The 26,009-nt window shown below is 44.9% G+C and overlaps 5 non-coding genes across 5 annotated transcripts; 2 read left to right on the plus strand and 3 right to left on the minus strand.

The window, feature by feature from the left end:
- The first annotated feature begins 5,809 nt into the window (after nucleotides 1–5,809).
- On the plus strand, nucleotides 5,810–5,881 carry trnas-gcu (transfer RNA serine (anticodon GCU)). The gene has a single exon. It is a non-coding gene; the product is annotated as a tRNA-Ser (tRNA).
- Nucleotides 5,882–11,275: 5,394 nt separating this feature from the next.
- trnag-gcc (transfer RNA glycine (anticodon GCC)) lies at nucleotides 11,276–11,346 on the plus strand. Its single transcript has one exon. It is a non-coding gene; the product is annotated as a tRNA-Gly (tRNA).
- Nucleotides 11,347–18,470: 7,124 nt separating this feature from the next.
- Nucleotides 18,471–18,543, minus strand: trnaf-gaa (transfer RNA phenylalanine (anticodon GAA)). Its single transcript has one exon. It is a non-coding gene; the product is annotated as a tRNA-Phe (tRNA).
- Nucleotides 18,544–23,011: 4,468 nt separating this feature from the next.
- Nucleotides 23,012–23,084, minus strand: trnaf-gaa (transfer RNA phenylalanine (anticodon GAA)). Its single transcript has one exon. It is a non-coding gene; the product is annotated as a tRNA-Phe (tRNA).
- Nucleotides 23,085–24,102: 1,018 nt separating this feature from the next.
- Nucleotides 24,103–24,175, minus strand: trnak-cuu (transfer RNA lysine (anticodon CUU)). The gene has a single exon. It is a non-coding gene; the product is annotated as a tRNA-Lys (tRNA).
- Between the last annotated feature and the right edge of the window lie 1,834 nt (nucleotides 24,176–26,009).

Consider the following 26,009-nt stretch of genomic DNA (forward strand, 5'->3'; position numbering starts at 1 on the left):
ACTGGAGGTTATCAATATCAGATAATCACTAATGAATCCAATAAGGAATTCAGGAGAAACGTTCTTACCCAAAGGGTTGCAAGAATGTTAAAAAGGCTTCCACATGGAATAGTTGAGTTAAATAACTTCGATGCATTTAAGGGGAAACTAGATTAGCACAAGAAGGAGAAAGGAATGGAAGGGTCGATGGAGAGTTTTAGATGAACGAGTCTGGATGCTGGCACAGAACACTTGAGCCAAATGGCCTGCTGTGGACTCAATGCAACTCAACGTAAATAACAAACCTGCAGCTGCGGGAACAGACTTACTGTATGACTCTCTAGAGATAACATTTTAAAGATAGAGGGGGCGCCTGAAATTGAATCAAAAGTAGCTTGATCGCTCGTCAAATGCTATACGACCGAGCTAAACCCCCACACCTATCCGGTTATTTTTCTCTCACAAGGTAATGGACGTCAGTACCTGGTCATCATCAATATTGATATCGCCATGCTGAAATGAAACGGCATCAGTTATTCTGGGAGACAAATAACTACGGCAATCAGAAATGTTTCATGAATGAAAAGAGTCACACTATTGTGTACAGATGCGATGCACAACCCAACATGGAAAGCCTTGTCACTAAGCTTCATTGAACACATCCTGACCACAGAACGTGGATATGAAGCAACAGCAAAACGACACCTGAATTTGAACCAGAGGTTTCTCCAGCTGCGGTTAAATGCTCTCTCACTGTTCTCTCTCCCAAGCTCTTTAGATCGTTGCAGTTGACACAATAAACACGAGGTTCAATCTGCAGTTTCTCAGTGCCATATATGTAACTTTACAGAATATCGCATCAGTGTAATAAATACGCATCCAGCAGGCATTAGGCAAGTGTAGACAGGAGGAGATAGTGCGTGAAGTGACTGTAACATGTGTTAAGTCAAAATATTCAGTTACAGGTTACGGAACAGAAATGTGTCTTAATGAATGGAAAAGCGTGTAAATTGCAGAATTCATATCCTGGCCATGAAATAAGAAGCTGTGAGTGTCCAAAGTGTGAATTGTCCATGAAATAAAAGTGGAAAATGCTGAAAGGCTATCTTTGGCCGTAAAATGAAGGCAGCAAGTGCTGATGACTGACTTCTGGCCCTCTTCCTCTATCATTCTTTTTATCCCTATTATGTTATGATCGCTAGTGCCGATTTGTTCCCCTGCGATTACGTTTCTCATCTCATCCGTTTTATTTGCCATGACTAGATCCAGAAATGATGCCTCTCTTGTCTGCCTGTCTCCCTTTTGTGATTTCGTTGATACTGCCAGCCGTCCCAGCCCCTATCTCACACTCACTCAATCACTCACTCACTCATTCACAGACTCACTCACGTTCACACTCTCTCACTTACAGACTCACTCACTCATTCACTAACTAACTCACTCATTCACATCCTCACACAGTCACTCCCTCCCTCAATTCCTCCATTGTAAAAGATTGAGAAAGACAGAAGTAAGACAAGGACCAAAGTGATAGATTAGAACAAAGCTCATTTTGAGCGGATGAGAATGGAACTAGGGAAGATAAACTGCAATAAATGTTGACGGACAAAGAGATAGAACAGGAGAGGCAAATATTTAAAACGGAGACCAATAGAGTTCAGTAGCAATATATTCCTCTAAACAGAAGAACAATCGGGCCAATAATAAAAGAACACTTGTTTGTGGATCCTCGTCGGTCCATAATACATGAGGACACTTTTTTACACAGCGAGTGGTTAGGATCTGGAATGCAATGCACTAGGGGCTGATGGAGACAGATTCAATCATGGCCTTCAAAAGGGAACTGGATAAGTACTTGAAACGAAAAAATGTGCAGGGCGACCGAGATTGGGACTTGCTGGATTCCTCTTGCATGGAGCTGGCACGGACTTGATGGGTTAAATGGCCACCTTCCCTGATGTAACATTTCTATGATTTTATTCTAAGTTAGTTAAACACGATTTGCCTTCAACAAATCCGTGCTGGTTTTCATTTATTAATCCACATTTGTCCAAGTGACTACTAATTCCGTCCTGGATTATTCTTTCGAAAAGCTTCCTCACCACTGCGGTTGAACTCACTGGCCTGTAGGTGCCGGGTTTATCCATACACCCTTTTTTGAACAAGGCTGTAACAGTGGATATTGTCCTGTGTGGGTTTAGATCAGCAGTGGAACACTTGACGATAAATCAGAAACGTTCTTAGTCCAAATCCATCGACGCACCTTACTAATGTGTCATTTTAGCCTCTTGTGGTGAAGTTGATTTATTACTTTCCCCACTGCGCACATTGTTTGGTGACTTTAGTTCAGACCCATTTCTGTTCCGTAACCTGCAACTGAATGTATTGACTTAACATGTGCTACCATTGCTTTGCACACGAGCTCCTCCTCTCCGCACTTGCCGAATCCCTGCTGGATGCTTATTTATGAAGCAATTAGGAAAGCAAGTTACATGTTGGCCTTTATTGCAAGTGGGTTTTTAGTAAATAAGTAAGGAAGTCTTGCTGCAATAGTACAGGGCTTTAGTGAGACCTCACCTGGAGTACTGTTTACAGTATTGCTCTCCTCATCTAAGGAAGGATATACTTGCCTTAGAGGCGGTGCAACGAAGGTTCACTGGATTAATTCCTGGGATGAGAGGGTTGTCCTATGAGGAGAGATTGAGTAGAATGGGCCTGTACTCTCTGGAGTTTAGAAGACTGACGGGTGATCACATTGAAACAAACAAGATTATTGGGGGACTTAACAGGATAGTTACTGAGAGGATGTTTCTGGAGAGTCTAGAAGTAGAGGGCATAGTCTGAGGATAAGGGGTCGTTCATTTAAGACTGAGATGAGGAGGAATTTCTTCGCTCAGAGGATTGTGAATCTTTGGAATTCTTTACCACAGAGGGCTGTGGATGCTCAGTCGCTGAGTATATTCAAGGCTGAGATGGATAGATTGTTGGACTCTCGGGGAATCAAGGGATTTGGGGATAGAAAGCGAAAGTGGAGTTGTGGTCGAAGATCAGCCATGATCTGATTGAATGGCAGAGCAGGCTCGAGGGGCTGTATGGCCCACTCCTGCTCCTATTTCTTATGTTCTTATCTTATGTTCTTATTACATTGATGCGATATGCTGTACACTTACATATATGGCACTGATCGCATGATCTTGTGAAACTGCACATTGAACCTGGTGTTGCTTGTGAAGACGTCAACGATCGAAAGAGCTGGGGTCAGAGCACAGTGAGAGAGATTTGACTGCAGTTGGAGAAACATTTGGATGACATTCAGGTGTCGTTTATCTGGTGCTTCCAGTTCCGCGTTCTGTGGTAAGAATGTGTTCACTGAAGCTCAGTGACAAGAGTTTCCATGTGCGGTTGTGCATCGCATCTGTACGCAATAGTGTGACTCACTCCATTCATGAAACATTTCTGATTGCCGTAGTTGTTTGTCTCCAAGAATAACTGATGAAGCTTCTGTTCAGGTTGGTTATATCAACATTGGTGACGGCCAGGTACTGAGCTCCGTTACCTTGTGCGTGCAAAAAATCATCGCAGATTTGTGGCTGCAGCTCAGTATTAGAACATTTGATTGCAGGTCTAGAAGTCTATGGTTCCAATCCAAACGCCCCCTTTTTTTTTCAGTTCATCCTGTTGTGAGTCAGACCCTCGGTCTGCCTTCCCTGCAGCTGCAGGATTCTTCTTCATGTTGAGTTACATTGAGTCTGCAGCAGCAAAACAGGCCATTTGGCCCAACTGGTCTATGCCGGCATTGATGCTCCACGTCAACCTCCTCCCTACTTCATCTAAGCATATCAGCAAACCCTTCCATTCCTTTATCCTTTGTTATTTTATCTAGCTTCCCCTTAAATGCATTTAAGCTACTGGCCTCAACTATTCCTTATGGTTGCGAATTCCGCCTTTTCATCAACTCTCTGGGTGAAGAAGTTTCTCCTGGATTCCCTGTTGAATTTATTAATGACGATCTTGTATTTATGACCTATGGTTTTGTACTCCCCCATAAGTGGAAACATTTTCTTCATGTCTAACAATTTCATAATCTTAAAGACCTCTATCTGTTCACCCCACAGCCTTCTCTTTTCTAGAGAAAAGAGCCCCAGCCTGTTCAATCTTTCCTGACAGTTACATCCTCTCAGTTCTGGTATCATCCTGGTAAATCGTTTTTTTTGCATCTTCTCCAACGCCCCTATAACCTTTTTATAATATTATGTAATTTTATTATTTTATGTATTGTGTACATATTGGGATGGGCAACCAAATGGTGTTTCATTATTGACTAGTTTGTTCATGTTATTTTGAGGAATATATTTCTCCTGATCTCCGTTTTAAACATTTACCTCTGCTGTTCTATCTCGTTGTCTGTCAAAATGTTTTCCAGTTTTTTTGACGTAGTTCCATTCTGATCCCATCAAAAGGAGCTTTGATCCAATTTATCACTTTGGTCCTTGTCTTAATTATGTCTTTCTCAATCTCTTCGGGTGGAACGATTGTGTGAGTGAGTGAGTGAGTGAGAGTAAATAAGTGAGTGAGTGAGTGCCTGAGTGAGTGAGTGAGACTGAGTGAGTGAGTGAGACTGAGTGAGCGAGTGAGTGAGAGTGAGTGAGTGAGTGAGTGTGTGAGTGAACGGGTGAGTGCTTGAATGAGTGCATGAGTGAATGAGCGAGTGAGGGATTCAGTGAAAGTGTGAGTGATTGAGTGTGCTAGTAAATGAGTGAGTGCATGAGTGAATGAGTGAGTGAGTTAGTGAATGAGCGAATGAACGACTGAGTAAGTGAGTGAATGAGTGAGTTTGTGAGTGAGTGTGTGAGTGAATGAGTGAGTGTGTGATTGAAGAAGTGAATGAGTGAGTGATTGAGTGGGAGAGTGAGGCAGGGAGAGCAGGCTGGAGTGATGAAATGATAAAACAAAGACAGGCAGACAAGAGATGAATCACTGCTGGATCTCGTAATGGGAAGTGAAACGGAGGAGTTAAGAAATGTCAGGGTAGGGAAACATCTAGGTAATAGCGATCATAACATAATAAGGTTTAAAATAATGATTGAGAAAGACGGCCACAACCCTGTCACCAGAACATTCTGCTTGCATCTGATGGATGAAAAGATACTTTTTTTTAGCATTTTCCACTTTTAATTCCTGGAGGATTCACATTTTGAACTTTCACAGCCTCTTATTTCATGGCCAGGATGTGAATTCTGCAATTTACACACGTTTCCATTCATTAAGACCCGCTTCTGTTCCGCAACCTGCAAACGAGCTTACTGACTTCATACAAGTTACAGTCGCTTCACACACTGTCTCCTCCCGTCCACTTGCCTAATGCCTGCTAGATGAATATATTACATTGGTGCGATATTCTGTACACTTCCATATATGGCACTGAGAGCATGATGTTGAGAAACTGCACATTGAACCTGGTGTTTCTTGTGTTGACTGCAACGATCTAAAGAGCTGGGAGCAGAGCACAGTGAGAGAGCATTTGACTGCAGCTGGAGAAACGTCTCGTTGAAATTCAGGTGTCGTTTATCTGGTGCTTCGAGTTCTGCGTTCTGTGGTAAGGATGTTTTTCACTGAAGTTTAGTGACAACACTGTCCATGTTGGGTTGTACATCGCATCTGTACACAACAGTGTGACTCACTCCATTCATGAAACATTTCTGATTGCCGTAGTTATTTGTCTCCCAGAATAACTGATGCAGCTTCTATTCAGGTTGGTTGTATCAAAATTGGTGACGGCCAGTTACTGAGCTCCGTTAACTTGTGTGTGCAAGAAGTCATCATAGAGGTGGGGGGTGTAACTCAGTGGTAGAGCGTTTGACTGCTGATTAAGAGGTCTTTGGTTCAAATCCAGATGCCCTCTCTACCTTTTAAGTTCTTATCTTGGGAATCACAAACTCAGTCTGCCTTCCGTGCAGCAACAGGATTGATGTTTACGTCGAGTCGACAGCAGGGAAACAGGCCACTCATCCCGTTTGGTCCATGCCACGGTTCAAGCTCCACACGAGCCTCCTCCCTCCCCAATTCATCTCCTCCATCTTCCCCTGTGATCCATCTGTCCTGTTTGCTCCGACTGCTCCTCGTGGTGGCGAGTTCCTCATTCTTACCACATCAGAGACCATCTGATATCGATGACCTCTCGTTCTGGCCTCCGCCGCAAGATAGAAACATTTCCTCTCTCTGTCCGCCATATGGAACCTTTTAATTATCTTAAAGTAAGTGTTCCTTATCTGGAATGTGCTGCCTGATAGGACGGTGGAGGTAGATTCAATTGCAGCTTTTAAAAAGGGAATTGGATCAACACTTGAAGGGTTTAAATTTGCAAGACTACAAGGAAAGAGCGGGGGAATGGAAATAACTGGATTGCTCTTACAAAGAGCTGGCACCGGCTCGATGGACCAAATGGCCTCCTTCTGTGCTGTAACCAGTCTATGATCGCAAGATTCTGCGTCTGTACAGTGCCTGATCAAAGTCAAAGAAACTGAGGCAAGCGGAGGAATCAGGCTCAGGGGAAGGAGTCAAATTCTGGAGGAGGAGTCCGGCTTTTGTGGAGGAATCAGGCTCTGGAGGAGGAATCAGCCTCTGGGGAGGAGACAGTGTCTGGGGGAGGGGTCAGACTCTGGGGGCGGAGTCAGACTCTGGGGAGGAGTCAGACTATGGAGGAGGAGTCAGACATTGGGGAGGTGTCAGAAACTGTGCAGGAGAGTCAGGTCTCTGGGGACGGAGTCCGGACTCTGGGGGCGAAGTCAGACTCTGAGGGTGGAGTCAGGCTCTGGGGGAGCGGTCAGGCTCTGGAGGAGGAGTCATGCTCTGGGGGAGGAGTCAGACTCTGGGGGAGCCTTCAGACTTTCAGGGAGGTGTCAGGCACTGGGCAAAAGGCAATAGGAAGAGGTTAGGAAGGGTGTCAAAAAACAATTCAGAAAGCAATGAGAATCTAGGAAATTAATTCTCAAGGAATATAAAAAGAAATAATAAATTATTCTGCAGACACATCAATAACAAAAGGGTACTTACCAAATTAATTGAGCCACGAAGGGATACACAAGATAAACTCACAGATAATGACAGTGAAATGGCAGAAAAATTGAATGCTTACTTTGCCTCAGTATTTACCAGAGGAGACTAACAAGGTGGGCAGGACATTAGAAGAAGAGATCAGAAAAGGTGTAAAGACATTTAAGAAAAAAAGGTAGAGTTAATTAATAAACTAATCAAACTTAGAAAGGATAAAACCTCAGGTCTGGAGAAAGTGGATCAATACATATCAAAAGTAGTTAGGGAAGAGCTAGCAGAGGCACTATTGCAAATATAAATACATTGGGCCCGATGTTAGCACCCGCTACTGGGTGCGTTCTCGGCGGGGGGGCCCCGAAAATCCCGAAATCCCGGAGCGGGACCGGATCGCGCCTCGATCCCGCCCACGTCCGGGTTCCGCGCTGACGTGCGCAGCCCCCGCTGGTGGGAATCCCGCAGGCAATTAAAGCCAACGTGATGCCACTTGAGTGTATTTACTTTGGTTGTTCAGGTCATTAACTGACCTGATTAAGGGACTGTGTGTGATTTTGGATAAACATGGGACCGTTTCACACACTGGGGGAAACAATCCCAGTTGAAATGGACGTGTTGCAGCCGTCAGCCTGTGGAAGCTGCAAAGGTCCATTTGACAGGTGGGGTGGGGGGAGACCCTCAGCCATTGCAGGAGGCCGCTCTGTCACTTGGGACAAAGTTTGGCCTCCACCACCCTCCTCCTGATGGTCGAAGTCACCAACCTGCACACTTACCCCGGGGTCCAGAGACATGTATCTACATTGCGGACCCCCTCAGATGTACATCTTGCGGATGGGGGCCGCCGTAGCTGCAGTCATGACCTCCTCGGAGGGCGAACGGCATCACCAGCCTCACCAGCCTCGCCATCCACGCCGTCCACCTCTGACACGTGGAGCTCCACAACAGAGTGCTGTGACACATCCACCTGTACAGCAGGAGGGAGGGCTACCGCAGAGAGAGATGCGTCGCAGAGGGTACTACCCTCGCCACACGTTCCACAGGCCGAGGCTCAGCCTCCTGGACCTCTCTGAGCAGCAGTGCACACGGAGGCTCAGAGTCACTCGACATGTAGCCGTGGACATCTGCAGCCTCTTTTATGCCGAGCTGCTCCTGGCTGGCCCGTGCACCAGCTTCCTACCTGTCGCTGTCAAAGTCACCACTGCCCTCCCGAACTTCTGCTCCACAGCCTTCCAGACTGCAACCGGGGACATCCACGATGTCTCTCAGTCGTCTGCGCAGAAGGGCCCTGCAAATACACCTACACCCACTCTGCAGTGACACACTGGGTGGCATCAGTGGTGGGTCGTCATAGGGATACCCAGGAGCGGGCATTATTGCAAAAACCGGACAGGATTCGCGAAGACATGGCAGTAGTGGTGCCAATATAATGTGTGATGTGAGTTGTTCTTTAATTCAATAGAAGTAAGAACCAAGACAATCCCTCAAACACCCTTGTGCATCCCCTTCATGCTCACGACACGTTTGCCTTACGCTGCCTACTGCACATATGTGATGCATGCCCTGTGGCTGCAGCACAGGTGGTGGCAGGTTGAGTGAGGCTGGCCGTGAGAGAGATGCACGAGAGGGTGAGTATGGGATAGAGCCATGAGATTGTATGAGGATTGGGTTGCGTGGTAGTGGCGGGGTGAGTACTCGCGAGGTGAGTAGGTGCAGGTAAGTTGAGGATGAGGTTTGAGTGGGTATGAGGGGTCATGTGACAGAGTAGTGTTGGCAGTGCCGAAGGAGATGTGGGGTGGGGGCAGTGTTGTGGCTGGCGTAGTGTAGGGGAAAGACTACGTGTTCTCACTGTTGCTGACCTACTGAGGTCATTGGAGCGCCTCCTGCACTGTATGCAGGTGGGCGATATTTTTGTGGCGCAGGTGACCCCCTCTGCCACCTCGAGCCAGGCCTTCTTGGTGGCAGAGGTGGGCCGCTTCCTCCCGCCCGCCGGGGGAAAGATCTCTGTCCTCCCCCTCCTCCTCACCCCATCTAATGATACCTGGGGTGAGGCATCATTAAACTGGGAGCAGCCTTCCCCCTGGGCTGCTCCATGATGTAATTTTTGCTGTTTGTGGCAGCATCTGTCAGTGGAGGACTGCCCCTTTAAATAGAGCGCCTCCAGCTGACAGATCTTACTGCGCATGCGCAGCCCGCCCAACGCGCAGATCAGCATCGGGGAACCCGGAGGAGCAGGTCAGTGGATCCAATTCGTGTGTTGCCTGCTCCGATCGCGCGGGCAACCCACTAATTTCACCGGGCCCGCTGGCCGCCCCGCCGGAAACCCGCACCCCTGGTAAAATCGGGCCCATTTTATTTACTTCACGTGTGTTGCGCCTTGGAAACTTCCGCACTCTGTCCTCTGGAGCTCAAGCATTCTCTGGACAGAATTCAATTCGACCAACAGCAAAACCGAAAAGATGTCGGAAGCTAATTGGTGACTTTTCACTAAAAGCAGTGAAACAGCATGGATCGTGCGGGATTTGAAGCTGAGATCTTGCGTATAGCGCCGAGCATAACCTTCATAAGCGAGAATAATATCCCTAAACCAACGAACCGCTAATACTAAAAACGTGCAGCCAATTTAAAGGTGTGCTGCCTCCCACAGCCGATCTGCCATTCTTTCAGACCTCTTCTGTCCATTCAATCTCGTTTTATATTCCGGTACCCAGCAAGATCAAGTTGTGCATTAACTGCTTCCATTCACCAATATTAGTCTCCCTTTACCAAATTGGTTTCGACTGTACGACTTGAATTATGAAGTAAGACGTTTCAGAATTAGTTGCTCTTAAACTACATTGCTTGGGAGGAGACTGAGAGATGTAGAGAAACAGCAGAACCGTGGAGTGAATGTCCACAGATCCCAGAAGGTAGCAGAACAGGTCGATAAGGTGGTTAAGAAGCCATCAAGTATAAACTCCTTTATTAGCGGCGGCATAGAATATAGGAGCAGGGAGGTTATGGTAGAAATTTATAAAACAATAGTTAGGCCACAGCAAGAATACTGCGTACAGGTGTGGTCACCACATTACAGGAAAGATGTGATTGCACGAGAGATGGTACAGAGGAGATTTACGACAATGTTGCCAAACTGGAGAATTTTAGCTATGAGATTAGATTGGATAGGCTCGGGTTGTTTGCTTTGGAACTGAGGAGGCTGTTGGGAGATTTAATTGAACTGTATACAATTATGACGAGCCGAGATAGAGTGAATAGTAAGGACCTATTTCCCTTAACAGAGAGGTCAATAATCAGGATACATGGATCTAAGGTAATTAGTGGAAGGATTAGAGGGGAGCGGAAGAATTTTTTTTCCACCCAGAGGGTGATGGGTGTCGGGAAATCACTGCCTGAAAGGGTGGGAGAGGCGGAAACCCTCATCGCATTGAAAAATCCAAACTTCAATATGCACGTGAAGATCCGTAACCGACAAGATCAGGGACCAAATGCTGGAAAGGGGGATGAGGCTCGGTACCGATTTTTCGGCCGGCACAGGCACGATGTGCAGAATGGCTTCCTTCTGTGGTGTAACTTTCTAGGATTCTATGATATGAATGCCGTCTGCCTCGGCATCGTGATAATATGCACTCTCCCATAAGTATACTTTAATCAAATTGGTGCTTTGTTTCACTGTGAGAGCGAAGAGACATAAGTGTGTTGACATTGGCTGCTGCAACTGGGTTGCACCTTTACTTTTGCTACCGTCTCAGTACTTTTCATTACCTTCTCTCCTGGTGTTGCAGTTTCGTTCAGCCTTCGCCGTTCAGGAAGCCTGAGAAGTCCATCAGGGGACACACAGAGAGGCAAGGGACAGAGACAGGGAAAGATAGAGGGATGCATGCAAGGAAAATAAACAGTATAAATGTCAGGTTTTTCAATCTAGCAGAATTCAAGTTACAGATTGGGAGATATTGCTTCTCGGTCTTGAAATCTTGGAAGATAAGATTGCACGCCCAATTAAAAGCACCGGCCACGTTGAAGTATCTCTCATGCTGGGAGAGAGGTAAATGTGGTCAATTAATTCCACTTAATGTATTTGAGCATTGAAGAGATCTTTAAACCGTAGCACTGCGAACAGAATTGAAACCTCGACAGGAAAAACCCCATTGCAGTTTTGAGACCACCGCTTGAACCAATCGTTCATCGCAGCTGTAAACGGCATGTTCGTTCAGACAGGATTCCATAGAGAAACATGCAGCTGTTGTATAAGGCAGCATTGGTGGTTCAGGGGTAGAATTCTCGCTTGCCACGCGGGTGACCTGGGTTCGATTCCCGGCCAATGCACGATCATTTTGCATTCTGCACCAAGGAGGAACTTCGGAAGAGGAGTCTGGTGTTTGGTCCTTCCATCCTGTTCCGCAACTGAATGAGATCATGGCTGAGTTGTGACCAAACTCTCTGTGCCCGCCTGAGCCCCAGATCTCGAAATACCTTTGGTCATCAAAAATCTCTCAATCACGGGTTTGAAATTAACAATTGAGCTCGCGTCAACTGCCGTTTGTTGAAGAGACTGCCACAATTCTACCTCCCTTTGCTTGTGGACAGTTGTCCCAAATTCACTTCTGAAAGTCTGACTCCAATTTTTAGGCTATGCCCCCAAGTCCGAGACAGCCCAACGAGCGGAAATAGTTTCTATATAAATAACTCATCAGTTCCTCTTAATATCTTGATAATTTCGATCACATCAGCCCTTAATCTACTATATTGCAGGGAATACAACCATAGTTTGTGTAATCTCTCCTAGCAATTTAACGCTTCGTGTCCAGTTATCATTCTAGTAAATCTACACTGCACTCCCTCCAAGGACAGTATATCCTTTCAAAGGAGCGGTGCCCAGAACTAAACACAGTACTCCAGGTGTGGTCCAACCAGAGCTTTGTGTAGCTCTAGAATAATGTCTATTCCCTTGTATTCTCGTCCTCTAAATATGTAGGCCACCATTCCATTAGCCTTTTTGATAATTTCCTGTACCTGCCCATGACATGTTAATGATCTATGTACATGGACACCTAAGTTCTTTTGGAACTCCACAGTTTCGAATTTTTCACCTTTTGTAAGGTATTCTAACCTATTTTTGTGAGGTCCAAAGTGGATGACCTCACACTTGCCAAAATTGAAATCCATTCCCCACGGTTTTGGCCATTCATTTATTATATTAATGTATCTCTGGAATGTTATGCTTTTATCTACACTGCTCACAACGCTGCCCATTTTGGGGCCATCGGCAAACTTCGATATGTCGTTCTCTAACCCGTCATCTAATATCAATGAGACCGCCTGAACTGGGGGAAATTCACATTCAGCATCAATCTCTTCATCATCTTGAGACATTTTATTTACTTTACATGTGTTGCGTCTTGGGAACTCCATCACTCTGTCCTCTGGAGCTCAAACATGCTCTGCATGTAATTCAATCCTACCAACAGCAATACTGAGAAGATGTCAGAAGCCAATTGGTGTCATTTCACTCAAAGTAGTGGGACAGCAAGGCTCATCGGGGATTTGAACCCGGAACTTCTTGGATATTAATCAACAAAAGCCCCAAAGCGAGAATCATGCATCTGGATCAACCAAGCGCTGTTGCTTGCTTCGTGCAGCCAGTGTAAAGTTTCGCTGTCTCACAAAGCAGATCAGCCATCCTTTCAGAACTTTTCTATCCATCCAATCTCGTTTTCTATTCCGGTATGCAGTAATATCAAGTTGTACACTAACTATTTAGTGTCACCAATATTCGTTTCCCTTTAAGAAATTGGTTTCATCTGTCCGACTTGTATTATCAAGTAAGACGTTTCAGAATTGGTTGCTTTGAAACTACATTGCTTTGGAGGATACTGAGAGGTGTTGATGAAAAGAGGGACCTTGGAGTGCATGTCCACAGATCCCTGAAGGTAAGAGGACAGGTAGTTAAGGTGGTTAAAAAGGCATACAAGATACTTTCCTTTATTAGCCGAGGCATAGAATGTAAGAGCAGAGAGGTTATGGTAGAAATTTATGAAACTACAGTTAGGCCACAGCAAGAATACTGCATACAGTTGTGGTCACCACATTGCAGGAAAGATGTGATTGCACTAGAGATGGTACAGAGGAGATTTACGACACTGTTGACAGAACATGAGAATTTTAGCTATGAGATTGGATTGGATAGGCTCGGGTTGTTTGCTTTGGAACTGAGGAGGCTGTTGGGAGATTTAATTGAGGTGTATATAATTAAGAAGGGCCTAGATAGAGTGGATAGTAAGAACCTATTTACCTTAGCACGGATGTCAATAATCAGGTTACATAGATCTAGGATAATTGGTAGAAGGATTAGAGGGGAGCGGTAGATTTTTTTTCCACCCAGCAGGTGGTGGGGGTCTGGAAATCACTGCCTGAAAGGGTGGGAGAGGCAGAAACCCTCATCGCATTGAAAAATAAAAACTTCAATATGCACGTCAAGACCCGTAACCAACTGGATTAGGGACCAAACGCTGGAAATTGGGATGAGGCTTGGTACAGCTTTTTCGGCCGGCACTGGCACGATGTGCAGAATGGCTTCCTTCTATCGTCTAACTTTCTAGGATTCTATGTTATGATTGCCGTCTGTCTCGGCATCGTGATAACATACACTCTACCATAAGTATACTTCAATCAAATTGGTGCTTTGTTTCACTGTGAGAGCGAAGAGACTGAAGTGTGTAGACAATAGCTGCAGCAGCTGGGTTGCACCTTTACTTTTCCAACCGTCTCAGTGCCTTTTTTTACACTTCTCTGCTGGTGTAGCAGGTGAGATGAGCCTTCGCCGTTCAAGGAAGTCTGAGAAGTCTATCAGGGGTCACACAGAGAGACAAGAGACAGAGACAGGGAAAGATGGAGAGATGCATGCAAATAAAATAAAGAGTATAAATGTCAGGTTTTGCAAACTAGCAGAATTTAAGTTAGAGATTTGGAAAGATTCCTTCTCGGGTCTTGAAATCTTAGAAGAGAAGACTGGACGACCGTTTAAAAGCACCGGCCACTTTTGAAGTGTCTCTCATGCTGAGAGAGAGGTAAACGCGGTCAATTAATTCAATTTAATGTATTTGAGCATTGAAGAGATCTTTCAGCCGAAGCACTGCGAGCCGAATTCAAACCGAGGCAGGGAAACCCCATTGGAGTTTTGAGACAACAGCTTTGACCACTCGGCCATCGCAGCTGCAAAACGGCATGTTCGTTCAGACAGGATTCCATTTAGAAACATGCAAGCACTACACAAGCCAGCATTGGTGCTTCAGGGGTAGAATTCTTGACTACCACGCGGGACACCCGGGTTCGATTCCCAGCCAATGCACGATCATTTTGCATTCGGAACCAAGGAGGAACTTCGGAACAGGAGTTTGGTGTTTGGTCCTTCCAGCCTGTTCCGCAACTCAATGAGATCATGGCTGAGTTGTGACCGAACTCCCTGAACCCGCCTTAGTCCCATATCTCTAAATACCTTTGGTTAACAAAAATCTCTCAATCACGAGTTTGAAATTAACAATTTAGCTCGCATCAACTGCCGTTTGTGGAAGAGACTTCTACCTCCCTTTGCTTGTCGAAGTGTGTCATAACTTCACTCCTGAAAGTCCTGACTCTAATGTTTAGGCAATGCCCCCAAGTCCGAGAGACCTCAACCAGCGGAAATAGTTTCTTTGCAACTACCCCATCAGTTCCTCTTAATACCTTGATAATTTCGATCACATCAGCCTTTAATCGACTAAATTGCAGGGAATAGAACCATAGTTTGTGTAATCTCTCCTAGCAATTTAACGCTTAGAGTCCAGGTATCATTCTGGTAAATCTACACTGCACTCCGTCCAAGGACAGTATATCCTTCCTAAGGTGCGGTGTCCAGAACTGAACAGAGTACTCCAGGTTTGGTCCAACCAGAGCTTTGTGTAGCTCTAGAATAACGTCTATTCCCTTTTATTCTAGTCCTCTAAATATATAGGCCACCATTCTATTAGCCTTTTTGATTATTTCCTGTACCTGTCCATGACATGTTATTGATCTATGTACATGGAAACTTAAGTTCCTTTGGAACTCCACAGTTTCGAATTTTTCACCTTTTGTAAAGTATTCTGATCTATCTTTGTGAAGTCCAAAGTGGATGAACTCACACTTGCCAAAATTGAAATCCATTTGCCACGGTTTTGTCCATTCATTTATTATATTAATGTTTCTCTGGAATGTTATGCGTTCATCTACACTGCTTACAACGCTCCCCATTTTGGGGCCATCGGCAAACTTCGATATGTCGTTCTTTATCCCGTCATCTAATATCAATGAGACCGCCTGACCTGGGGGAAATTCACATTCAGCATCAATCTCTTCATCATCTTGAGACATTTTATTTACTTTACATGTGTTGCGCCCTGAGAACTTCAGCACTCTGTCCTCTGGTGCTCAAACATGCTCTGCATGTAATTCAATCCTACCAACAGCAATACTGAAAAGATGTCAGAAGCCAATTGCTGTCTTTTCACTCAAATTAGTGGGACATCAAGGCTCATCGGGCATTTGAACGTTGAACTTTCGGATATTAATCAACTGAAGCCCCTCAGCGAGAATCATGCATCTGGATCAACCAAGAGCTGTTACTTGCTTCGTGCAGCCAGTGTAAAGTTTCGCTGTCTTCCAAAGCTGGGGGTGCGACTGCACACCGACCTCTACCACCTAGAAGGACAAGAGCAGCAGGCACATGGGAACAACACCACCTGCACATTCCCCTCCAAGTCACACACCATCCCGACTTGGAAATATACCGCCGTTCCTTCATCATCGCTGGGTCAAAATCCTGGAACTCCCTTCCGAACAGCACAGTGGGAGAACCGTCACCACACAGACTGCAGCGGTTCAAGAAGGCGGCTCACCACCACCTTCTCAAGGGCAATTAGGGATGGGCAATAAATGCCGGCCTCGCCAGCGGCGCCCACATCCCATGAACGAATATAAATAAAACTCGGCCATGCTCTATGCCAGTGTGATCCGATAGAAATTGCTGACAAGCTGCAGGTGTGGCTTTGGCGATACCCTTTGAGCCACATGAAGGGATTTAAGTAGAAAACATTTTACACACACACAATATACAGTGAGATGTACTTCATATGTTTATATCTCATAACACACATCTCCCACCATTCAGTACCCGAGGAAGTAAATTCCTCACAACGATCAAAACACTCGCACACTCTGCTTTCCATCTTACAATTTTATCAACAACACAAGAAAGGGTTAAAGTTCACATGCATACGTCATGCGAATTTTCGTGTTGAGATCACAGGCACAAAGTCTGTGCCCATTACTCATGTTTTTATTTAATAATCGCAATTGCAGTTAACTACTTCTGGATTCCCATTTAGCCAGATGAGTCTATTGTCTATGGTATTGGCCAATACTGCTCAATGCCACAGTGGATTGATTCCACGGGCCGTGTTCTGCTGACCCCCAACAATACACATTCTAACAACAAATAAAAACAAACCTGCCGGGGACGGATGTCGGGTTGGTTTTCTGGAAGGAACAAATCAACTGAGCAGAAAAATCACCTCCAGCCGAGGGCACAAAAATAGTTTTGTAATTGTAAAGGACTGAACGTCAGAAGTGCGATTCAAACCCACACCTCCAAAGGGAAACTACTACCTGAACGCAGTGCCTTAAACAATTCAGTCATCCTGACTCCAAAAGCTTTAGTTTAATGACCCTGATTTTCTCAGGAGGGCCTGATTACCGTTTCACTCTCTCTGGTTCTTGGTAAATCCTGCTGGAAGACCAAGTGACCAGAATGCAATCTCCCCGGATTTTCCTGTGCCCGTGCTCCTGTGTATGTGGAGGTTTGGTCGGGCCGTGGTATTCATTTTCCCAGGGAGAGGCAGCAAAACTCGGTCTGAGACTGCATTCGCTGCTTTCCGTCGGCAGCCGGTGATTGGAGAGAGCAGGGCCGGACAATGTTGCTGTTGTCACGGCCTCACTCACTCGGGGAGCTGGGGAACAGCGGAAAACTGATGAGATTGTTGCTGCGTAAAAAATGCGGCTTCGAGCTGCTGGTATTAACGGAGGCAGCGATGCAGGATCCTTTAATGATCTTTCAAAAATAAACTGAAACCTGTCGGAATATGAAAACAATTTTACTTTAACAGTGATTCCTCCTTTTGAACCTTGTCTGTAAAGAAATATACCGATTTCCTTCAAGCCAATCTCGGTTTTTTGGATATTGTTCAGATGCCTGTTATCGACCGCAGATCAAATGGTGGAATACCAGCCACGCTCAGCTGGCAATGTTTACGGTACATTTTCTTGCTGATAAGAGACACATTCGAAACTTGGAAATGTGAGGCAATGAATGTTAAGGTAAAAGTTACCCAGTCGTCACCAGGTGGGTTTGAATCACCATTTTTTCAGTTAAATAGCCGAAAGCACTATCCATTTGCGCCACAGAGAGATCACATTGTAGATCCTGAATCGGTAATTCACCGAGCTAAAGCTTCAGCTTGCAGCGATCAATATGACAGCTGTCTTACTATCAGTTTACTTTTCCATCATAAAGGGTATGCAGCTTGTGCTGTCTTATTTCTGAAAATCAAACTCCCCTTGCCCCTAAATGCCTGTATGTTGGAAGACTCAGTCCCCCAGTAGTAGAGAGGATTGATTTTTCCAGCTGTGATTCACCATTCTCGATTTCCGTAATATTCAAATTTGCAGAAAATGAGAGGAGTTGAAATGAGCAGGTCCAACGAGCAGGTCTGTGACACTACAGGGTGTCTACAAAGTGGTCTCTTCCACTTACAGTGAAGCGGACGGCGGTTTTCACTGTTAAACCATTAAATGTGACATTAAGAAAAAATGTAACCGAGAAAGACTTGATTTCAGCGCGGTGACACTGGGTCAGAGTAAATTTCAGTTAATGCGATTGCCGAGTGGCGAGAGGGTGGATTTAGAACTCGTGTCCGGCTGCACTACGAGTTGTCCAGATCTGCTTGCAGCGATATTCCCTTCAATTCATCACTGACAGGGACAGTTTGATTCTAAGTTCCTTTTCTCTGGTGCCTGGTGAGATTTCAAAAATAAAGGTGACCGGTGCTTACCCCAAACTCGTCACTTACACGCTGACAGATACAACGCGGCTCCAATCTGGTTAATTGAGATGAAAACCGAGAGCGATTTCACGGTCGAATGCAAAGGCGAACAAAACTCATTCAAAGAAAGTGCAGGTCACTGAGGTGCCTTGAAATTCCTGATTGTTTGCACTAAACTTCTTCCCAAAGCGTTTGAGATTCAGGTTGAGCGATTTGGGGACTTCTCCCTCTCTGCGAAAATTTCATCCTTGATGTCTCTCTATTCCATCCCCAATCCGTCAGTGGCGGGTATTAAATTTCACTGAAAAGGAAGGAAGAAAAAACGAAACCAAAAACTGCCGAAACTCGGGATTGAACCAAGGACCTTTAGATCTTCAGTCTAACGCTCTCCCAACTGAGCTATTTCAGCGCCATATCAAAATTTTACTTTATGTCATCGTCTTGGAAGAAAACATAACCCCAGGCGGAATTGCCCCTCCTGTTCATTCCGCAATTCATATAAAAACATCGCACTCATATATACACACCCACAGTTCATGTATAAACATCACACTCATATAGATACACCCATATTTCATACTTAGACATCACGCTCATATATACACGCCCATAGTTCATATATAAACATCGCACTCATATATGTACACCCGCAGATCATATATAAATATCACACTCATATATGCACTCCTATTGTTCATATACAAACATCACACTCATATAGACACACCCACAGTTCATATATAAACATCACACTCATATATACACTCCCACAGTTCATATATAAACATTACACTCATATATACACACCCACAGTTCATATATAAACACCGCACTCATATATACACACCCACAGTTCATATACAAACACCGCACTCATATATACACACCCACAGTTCATACATAAACATCACACGCATATATACACACCGACAGTTAATACATAAACATCACACGAATCCAATCAAACCCATACTTCATATAAAAACATCACAATTATACATACAAACCCAGAGTTGATATATAAACATCGCTGTCATATAGAAACTCACACAGTTTATAAAACAACAGCGCACTCACAAATCCACACCCAGTTTATAGGAGGAAGATCGGTACCGACCGCCGGTGGAGCTTTCGGAGTTGGAAAGGCGGAAGCAACAGCGACCGAACAAACTCTGGATCTCATCCTTAACACAGACCGGTAGATCCACCTGTGAAATTACACCGCACTTGGGTATCAGGGAGGGTAATGGGTTCTGAGAAGGGTTCAGAGCTTCTAATGGCTACTTAGTGGCGATGCACTGGCGGCAAGGGGATCTCACAGAGAAAAAAGGAACTTTCAGAGGGCATCTTAGAGTGTAAGGGGATCTCAGAGAGGGGACGGGACAGCCAGAGGGCATCAGAGAGTGTAACGGGGCTCGGAGAGGGGAGGGGAAAATCAGAAGGTATCAGAGAATATATTGAGGTCTCAGAGAGGGGAAGGACTGCCAGAGGGTATCAGAGAGATTAAGGACTCTGAGGGAGTATCAGTGGGTGAAGTGCACCCAGCGGGTATCAGAGAATGTAAAGGGCGCTGACAAGGTTGAAAGAGGACAATGGAATCTCTGAGGGAATCAGAGAAGATAAGGAGCTCAGGGAGAATCAAAGAGGGTAAGGTGGGCTCAGGAGGTATGAGAGAGGCGAATGGATCCAGAGTTGGCATCTTCTAAATATTACACTTTCTCAGCATCAACATTTTTAATAACAGCAAAAATGAAGCCGATTGAAACGGTATCTGCCGTGTCCCATGTGGAGGGAATGAGAAGATAGTATCGGGCGGGACTGGATATTTGGCAACGCTCACAGTTTCCTTTCACACAGCCCAGTGTTTTTTTTTAAATAACTGGATTTCATGAACTGGAGATAAGAGATTGCACTTTGAACCTTTCATCACCCATTGTGAAAAATAGAACACAAAACGTCCAATCTGTGGTTCAAACCCACAGACCCTGAGATTAGGAATTTCGTGCTTTACCGACTGAGCTAGCCGGGCCAGCGGCAGGGCTCCTTCTCATACTATTATTGCAGAGAGGCAGGTGGTGACGTTGCTGTAGGGGTTCAGTTTGTCCGACAATCCCAAGGTGGCTGAATCTGAACACCCGCTTTTCATTCTAGAGTCAGTCTGATGCCTTTTACCAGTCGCCCAGCCCCGCGTTGAGCAGAAGAGGAAATTCATTACAGGAGAAGACCATTCAACCCCTCGAACCTGCTGTCTCATTCAATTAGATCATGAAGTGACCAATAATTCATCAATGTTTCCCCGCCTTGGACTCATATCCCTTGGTAACCGAACCGGAAAAAGATCTATCAATATCAGATTTGAAAATTTGAATTGAGCCTCAATCCACATCCTTTGGGATGAGAGACTTCCAGCTTTCGGCCGAATTTTGTTTGCTAAAGTAATTCCTGATTTCTTGCATGATTAGTCCAGCTCCAATTTCATTTTGGATTCGGCCAACAGAGAGAGAGAAAAAGGCCGTCTTCACCGGAGATTGATCCTTTAGCGATCTCTCACAAATCAACTGAAACCAGTCGGAATGTGAATACCATTTCACTTTTCCAAAATAAAGGGAGTGACATTCATTGTGGAAACAGTCTGATGTCGCTCACTGCAGAAATATCCATGTCAGTGTGAAGGAGCTCGCTTGCAACCTTCGAACCTTCTCTGTCAAGAAGTATTCCGACTTCGTTCAAGCCAACCTCGTTTTTTTGGATATTTTTCATATGCCTCTTATCCAACCGCAGAATAAATGGTGGAAAATCAGACGCACTCAGCTGGCAATGCTTGCGGTACATTTTCTGGCAGACAAGACACACATTCGAACCCAAGAATTTGCGAGACAATGAATGTTAAGGTAAAAGGTTGCCTTCGTGTCCTCTAACGACCAACTTTTCAGTTCGCAGCGAAACGCGCTAACCAATTGCGCCACAGAAACAGAACTTGCAAATGTTCAAGGACTAATTCATCGAGCTGACGCTTCAGGTTGCCGCACTCAATGCAACAGCTTTCTTCCAATCAGTTTACTTTTCCAAAATAAAATGTGTGCAGCTTGCACGAGTCAAAATCTGTGCTGTATTATTTCTGAAAATTAAACTCACCTTGCCATTAAACACCTGTATGTTGAAAGACTCAGTCCGCTCGTGGAAGAGAGGATTGATTTTTGAGCTGTGATTCGCCATTCTCTGTTCCAGTAATATTCAGGTTTGCGGAAAATGAGATGAGATGAAATGAGCAGGACAAACCAGCAGGTCTGTGACACTACACGGTGTCTACAAAGTTGTCTCTTGCACTTACAGTGAAGTGGACGACAATTTTCACTCTTTAACCAGTAATTATTATGTTAAGAAAAAATGTGGCCGTGAAAGACTCGATTTCAGCGCGGTGACACGGGCCAGAGTAACGTTCAGTTCATGCGATTGCCGAGTGTCGAGAGGGTGGATTTGGAACTCCTGTGCGGCTGCGCTGCACATTGTCCAGATCTGTTTGGAGCGATATTCCCTTCAATTCATCACTTACAGGGACAGTTTGATTCTAAGTTTCTTTTTCCCGGTGCTTGGTGAGATTTCAGAAATAAACGCGACCCGTGCTTAACCCAAACTCGTCACTAACACGTTGACCGATACAAGGCGGCCACACTCTGCACTTCAGTGAGATGAAAGCCGACAGCGATTTCAAGTCGATTCCAACGGCGAAAAAAAGTCATTCAATGAAAGTGCAGGTCATTGAGGTGCCTTTAAATTCCTGATTGTTTACACAGAACTTCTTCCCAAAGCGTTTGAGATACACGTGGGGCGATTTGGGGACTTCTTCTCCCTCTTTGCAAAAGTTTCATCCGCAGCACAAGATCAAAAGTCGAGGGCAAAATGAAACGATTTGCTCAAATTTGAGATCCAGAGGAACAGAATTTAGAGCAAGGTTCTGTTTATTGAGAAAAAGCAGATGAAACATTCATTCCGGAACGATACAGAATCCTATCAGCTCTAAAGGCAACGGTTACCCCGTGTTTTGAACACGCAGCCTTCTGGTGACGCAGGAAGAAACGCAGATGGTAGCAGCAAATTGAAAAGTGGGAATTGATAGATTAAGTGTGTGGACAAAACTGTGGCAAATAGTGTTCAATGTGGGGGAGACCGAGGTCATACACTTTAAATCTAATAAAGATAAATCAGAGTATTTTCTAAATGGTGAGAAACGCGGTGCTGTGGAGGAGCAGAGAGATTTCGGGGTCAAAGTACAGAAATCGCTGCAGGTACAAAAATTAATTAAACAGCCTAATGTGCCGTTGGTACGGCCGGTTAACTCGTTTGCAAAGAGTATACTGTAACATAATGATCACGGACTCGATTCTTGTAATTTACTTTATTTATTTCGCGTTTTTGTAACTTTTGAAATCGAAGCTTTAAAATGAAAATCAGCAGAAAAATTCACGGGGACCGTTTTTGAATTACATCCGTTGTAACTTTGCCCCTGGGCAGGATAAACACGTCTTTCTTTTGATTTGTCTTTCTCCAATTTGCAGATAAACGTTTAACTCGCGGCCTGTTCCCATTAATGATCATCAGCAGCAACAGACAGACAGAGCGGGTCTGACCGCCTTGAGATGTGGAAAATGGAACAGTTTCGGACAAATCAAATAGTCACCTGGCACCGAGAGAGACAAAACCAAGAGAAAAAGGCAGAAGGTAACAGTGAAATAACAGCCAAATACAAACGATATAAATAATTCCCATCCTTGATGTCTCTCTATTCAATCCCCAATCCTTCAGTGGCGGGAATTAAATTTCACTGCAAATAAATCCGAGAATCGAAGCAAGGAAGAAGAAAGCAAACAAACAAAAACTGCCGAAACTCGGGATTGAACCAAGGACCTTCAGATCTTCAGTCTAACGCTCTCCCAAATGAGCTATTTCGGTTCTGTCCCCAACGATTACTTTGTGTTATTGTCGTCGAAGAAAATATAACCCCAGGAGGAATTGCCCCTCCTGTTCATTCCACAATTCATATATAAACATCGTAATCGTAGAGATACACCCACAGTTCATAAATAAACATCGTTGTCATACGTAAACTACCAAAGTTTATAAATCAACAGCGCACTCATACATCCACATCTCGTTTATGGGAGGAAGATCGGTAACGACCGCCGATGGAGCTCTCAGAGGAGGAAGCAGCAGCGACCGATCAAACTCTTGATCTCATCCTTAACACAGACCGGTAGATCCACCTGTGAAGTTACACCGCACTTTGATAGCAGGGACGGTAATTGCTTCTGAGAAGGCCTCAGGGCGTCTAATCGCTTCTTAGTGGCGATCCATTGTGGCAAGGGCATCTCAGAGAGGGGAAGGTACTATCAGAGGGCATCAGAGAGTGTAAGGGGGCTCAAAGAGGAGAGCGGGAAGTCAGATGGCATCAGAGAGTGTATTAAATCTGAGAGAGGGGAAGGACTGCCGAGTATGGGAGAGTGTAAGGCGGCTCAGGGCGCATCTGTGTAAGGGGCAATCAATAGGTATCAGAGCAGGTGAATGGCGCTGACAAGGTTCAAAGTGAATCATGGACTCTCTGAGGGTATCGGGAGAAGGTAAGAGACAGAGCGTATCAGCGATGATAAGGAGCACAGGGAGAATCAAATGGGGTAAGGGGGGATCAGGAGGTATCAGAGAGGCGAATTGTTCCAGCGTTGGCATCTCCTAAATATTACATTTTCTGACCTTCAACATTTTTAATAACAACAAAAAGTGAATGCAATTGAACCGATAACCTGTCCGTGTCCCATGTGGAGGGAACGAGAAGGTAGAATCGATAGGGAGTGGATATTTGGCAACGCTCACGGTTTCCTTTCGCACAGCTCAGGGTTGTGCCTGTTTCGAATCTGGAGACAAGAGGTTGCACTTTTAAAATTTTATCACCGAGTGTGAAAAGTGGAACACAAATCGCCCAACGTGGGGCTCGAACCCACGAACCTGAGATTAAGAGTCTAATGCTCTACCGACTGAGCTAGCCGGGCCGACTGCTGAAATTCTTCCCATCTTATCATTGTAGAGAGACAACTGTTGGCTTTGCTGCAGGAGTTCAGTTCGTTCCACAATCTCAGGGTCTCGACTTCTGAACACCCGTTTTTTTCATTCTGGAGTTAGTCTGATGTCTTTTACCATTCGTCCAGCTCCGCGCTGAGCAGTATCGGAACATCGGGACAAGAGAAGGCCATTCAGCCCCTCGAACCTGCTGCCCCATTCAATTGGATCATGAGTTGATCTGCAATTCATCTCTGTTTCTCCGTCTTGGACTCATATTCCTTGGTACCCGAATCGAAAAACGATCTGTCAATATCAGACTTCAAATTATGAATGAACCACAATCCACATCCTTTGGGATGAGAGAGTTCCAGCTTTCGGCCGTATTTTATTTGCTAAAGTGATTCCTGATTTCTTGCATGATTAGTCCAGCTCCAATTTCATTTTGGATTCGGCCAACAGAGAGAGAGATAAAGGCCGTCTTCACCGGAGATTGATCCTTTAGCGATCTCTCACAAATCAACTGAAACCAGTCGGAATGTGAATACCATTTTACTTTTCCAAAATAAAGGGAGTGACATTCATTGTGGAAACAGTCTGATGTCGCTCACTGCAGAAATATCCATATCAGTGTGAAGGAGCTCGCCTGCAACCTTCGAACCTTCTCTGTCAAGAAGTATTCCGACTTCATTCAAGCCAACCTCGTTTTTTTGGATATTTTTCATATGCCTGTTATCCAACCGCAGAATAAATGGTGGAAAATCAGACGCACTCAGCTGGCAATGTTTGCGGTACATTTTCTGGCAGACAAGACACACATTCGAACCCAAGAAATGCGAGACAATGAATGTTGAGGTAAAAGGTTGCTTTCGCGTCCTCAAACCACCAACTTTTCAGTTAGCAGCCGAACGCGCGAACCAATTGCGCCACAGAAACAAAGCTTGCACATGTTCAAGGACGAATTCATCGAGCTGACGCTTCAGGTTGCCGCACTCAATGTAACAGCTTTCTTCCAATCAGTTCAATTTTCCAAAATAAAGGGTGTGCAGCTTGCACGAGTGAAAATCTGTGCTGTATTATTTCTGAAAATTAAACTCACCTTGCCATTAAACACCTGTATGTTGAAAGACTCAGTCCGCTCGTGGAAGAGAGGATTGATTTTTGAGCTGTGATTCGCCATTCTCTGTTCCAGTGATATTCAGGTTTGCTGAAAATGAGATGAGATAAAATGAGCAGGACAAACCAGCAGGTCTGTGACACTACACGGTATCTACAAAGTTGTCTCTTGCACTTACAGTGAAGTGGACGACAATTTTCACTATTAAACCAGTAATTATTATGTTAAGAAAAAATGTGGGCGAGAAAGACTCGATTTCAGCGCGGTGACACTGGGCCAGAGTAAAGTTCAGTTCATGCGATTGCCGAGTGGCGAGAGGGTGGATTTGGAACTCCTGTGCGGCTGCGCTGCGCATTGTGCAGATCTGTTTGGAGCGATATTCCCTTCAATTCATCACTTACAGGGACAGTTTGATTCTAAGGTTCTTTTCCCCGGTGCTTGGTGAGATTTCAGAAATAAACGCGACCCGTGCTTAACCCAAACTCGTCACTAACACGTTGACCGATACAAGGCGGCCACACTCTCCATTTCAGTGAGATGAAAGCCGACAGCGATTTCAAGTCGATTCCAATGGCGAAAAAAACTCATTCAATGAAAGTGCAGGTCATTGAGGTGCCTTTAAATTCCTGATTGTTTACACAGAACTTCTTCCCAAAGCGTTTGAGATACACGTGGGGCGATTTGGGGACTTCTTCTCCCTCTTTGCAAAA

The sequence above is a fragment of the Heptranchias perlo genome, chromosome 20 (genome assembly GCF_035084215.1).
Source record: "Heptranchias perlo isolate sHepPer1 chromosome 20, sHepPer1.hap1, whole genome shotgun sequence".
NCBI classification, from domain to species: domain Eukaryota; kingdom Metazoa; phylum Chordata; class Chondrichthyes; order Hexanchiformes; family Hexanchidae; genus Heptranchias; species Heptranchias perlo.